The sequence below is a fragment of the Phaseolus vulgaris genome, chromosome 9 (genome assembly GCF_051622355.1).
Source record: "Phaseolus vulgaris cultivar YP4 chromosome 9, ASM5162235v1, whole genome shotgun sequence".
NCBI lineage: Eukaryota > Viridiplantae > Streptophyta > Magnoliopsida > Fabales > Fabaceae > Phaseolus > Phaseolus vulgaris.
In genome coordinates, this window is record NC_143506.1 from 21,937,858 (window position 1) to 21,941,064 (window position 3,207).

Consider the following 3,207-nt stretch of genomic DNA (forward strand, 5'->3'; position numbering starts at 1 on the left):
GGTAGCAAGTAGAAAGTAACAGGTAGCAGGTTGTAGATAGTAGGAAGCAGGTGGCAGATAGAAGGTTGCAGGTAGTAGGTTACAGGTACCAGGTTACAGGTAGCAAGTATAAGGTAGCAGGTAGCTGGTTGCAGATAGCAGGTAGCAGGTGGCAGATAGGAAGTTGCAAGTAGCAGGTAGCTGGTTGCAGGTAACATGTTGCAGGTAGCAGGTTGCAGGTAACATGTTGCAAGTAGCAAGTTGTAGGTAGCAAGTTCCATGTTGCAGGTAGCAAGTAGCAGGTTGCAAGTAGCAGGTAGAAGGTTACAGGTACCATGTAGTAGGTAGTAGGTAGCAGGTAGCAGGTAGCAGGTTATAGGTAGCTGGTAACAGGTAGCAGGTTGCAGGTAGCATGTAGCAGGTAGCAGGTAGAAGGTTGCAGGTAGCATGTAGTAGGTAGCAGGTAGCAGGTTACAGGTCGCAGGTAGCAGGTTGTAGGTAGCAGGTTGGAGATAGCAGGTTGCAGGTAGCAGGTAGCAGGTTACAGGTCGCAGGTAGCAGGTTACAGGTCGCAGGTAGCAGGTTGTAGGTAGCAGGTTGCAGATAGCAGGTTGCAGGTTGCAGGTAGCAGGTAGCAGGTTACAGGTAACAGGTTGCAGGTATCAGGTTACAGGTAACAGGTTGCAGGTAGCAGGTTACAGGTAGCAGGTTACAGGTAGCAGGTAGCTGGTAGCAGGTTGCAGGTAGCAGGTTGCAGGTAGCAGATAGCAGGTTGTAGGTAGCAGGTTGCAGGTAGCAGGTTGCAGATAGCAAGTTGTAGATAGCAGGTTGCAGATAGCATGTAGCAGTTTGCAGGTAGCAAGTTGCAGGTACCAAGTAGAAGGTTGCAGGTAGCAGGTTGTAGATAGCAGGAAGTAGGTGGCAAATAGAAGGTTGCAGGTAGCAGGTTACAGCTAGCAAGTTGCAGATAGCAGGTTGTAGGTAGCAGGTTGCAGGTAGCAGAAAACACATAGCAAGTTGCAAGTAACACATTGCAGGTAGCAGGTTGCAGGTAACTAGTTGCAAGTAGCAGGTTGCAGATAGTAGGTACCAGGTAGTAGGTTGCAAGTAACACATTGCAGGTAGCAAGTTGTATGTAGCAGATAGCAAGTTGTAGGTGGCAGATAGAAGGTAGCAGGTAACAAGTTGTAGATAGCAAGTTGCAAGTGACAGATATTTTTAAAAAACTGGTTAATTTTTGTAGTTTTAAAATTTTTTAAATATGAAAATAAATGTGGATCTTCAATTCAACTCTTTTACCAACATCTACCACAACTTGTTTGTGAGAGAGTAATCTCATAAATCTAATAAATACTCCAAATAGTAAATAGTTCTGATGTTGAATTTAAGTGTATGTAAATCTTAAAAAATAAAGTGATTGCTTTTGAAATTTACTTATCTCTAATATAACCCGTTCATTCATATTTGCTTTTGAAACAAATGATTATTTAATTAAAGTGGGTGCTATTTAATTAACTCGGAAGAGTTGGCATTAGGGCGAGGGGTGGTGTTGTGAGGAGTGGATCCCTGTTGCGGGTGGGAATGAGAGGCTTGAGGTTGTGCTGCGAAGGGGTGGTTGAGTCTGACATCAACGTGGAAGCTGAGCCAAAGGACAAAATCATTGTTCCCAGTAAAACAGAGTCCTTCCACAGACCCAGGGAAGCAACTGTCATCCCTGCAAAGAGAGTGTGTGTCAAGAAAATGATGTGTAGTTGCTTTATCCACTGCATGTGCCACAAGTGCTCCAAAACCAACACCAACCATAAGCCTCTCTATGCTGCAGGTAACCATTTTAGTTTGCTTTTCACTTATCTTATGCTCCTACTCCAGGCTTACCCCTTTTTATTTTTCTCTGATCTCTTGCAGCCAACTATGGAAACTAAACAGAGCCTTCTCTTTGCAAATGAAATCAGAAGAGGTTGTCAGGAACAAATTAACAGTGATATATGGTAGTGGGGACTGGAAATTGTTGTTTACTATTCAATAAGGATCAAGAGTGATTATGTAAAACATCATTCGAACTTTAGTTTTAGAGTTCAGCTATTTTGTACGACTTATGTTTGCAAACGTTATCTGTTGGTTATTTCAAAGTTAAGAAAAGAAAAATAAACGTGTTTTACGCTGTTCAAGATTTTCATTCTAATTCACCCTCACTGTTAATCCTTATACGTTTTCCCTCACTTCTAGCTCTATTAATTTTTGTTCGTTTTAACTTTTGGTATCCCCTTTTACGAGTTAATTGAACATTACAAAAATGTTAATCACACACTTGTGTGGAATGTTTTTAACACGTGCTGTCATATTTTATTAGAGTTCACGAAATTGGGGCGAAATACTTAAAATAAAATTAAAATTATTATATTTTGAATTTTGATAAATTTCGATCAGTAAGATGAAAATGTGTTCAACAATGTAATATCACTGTCTCCGACGTGCAATATAAGCAAAAATGTATCTTTTAACTACAGTGAAACATTAAGGAGACAGAGTCCTATTTGAAGGACTATCCATGATCAATTGACTAAATTGCGTATGATTAAAACAAATATTCTTTCTGCTGGGTTTTTCTCTCTCTCATCATGTAATAAATACAAAGTATTGATTAATTTTGTTAATAATTATTTTTTCGTAAAACTTGATTGATCATTCAGAGAAATCTCTTCTCTCAAATTTTTTCCATTGATAAAAACTTTATTAAAATCTGATTTAAGATATCCAAATTAAAGTACCAAGTATATGTTTTACTAAAAAAAATCATAAAATATAAACTAATTTTAGAGATAAAAAATAATTAGTTGCTATAGTGACTAAATTATACACCATTTTAAATACTAAAAGAATTTTTAATTTTTAAATTAATATCTAATTAGTTACCAAAGTTTTAACTATCAATTATTTAGATTTTAAATTTGGTAGTAAAAACATTGGTAGCTAATTAGATACCAATTTAAAAATTATTTAACAAATATAGAAACTAATTTAGAAATAAAAAAAAAATTTAAAATATTCTCTAATTTAATCATTATTACAATTAATTATTTTTTTTGTTTTTAAAATTTGTTTATATTTCATGATTTTGTTGTAGGGATTAGTAATAATATTATCTAATTTTACATCTTAGTTGCTGAAATTGATAAAATTTCAAAACATTAATGGATAATTTGGGACACATCGTCACAGATTTAATTA

The 3,207-nt window shown here is 36.4% G+C and overlaps 1 long non-coding RNA gene across 1 annotated transcript; it reads left to right on the plus strand.

The window, feature by feature from the left end:
• The first annotated feature begins 1,497 nt into the window (after positions 1-1,497).
• Positions 1,498-2,161, plus strand: LOC137821110 (uncharacterized). Its single transcript, XR_011082746.2, has 2 exons — positions 1,498-1,801; positions 1,885-2,161. It is a non-coding gene; the product is annotated as an uncharacterized LOC137821110 (long non-coding RNA).
• Positions 2,162-3,207: the final 1,046 nt, after the last annotated feature.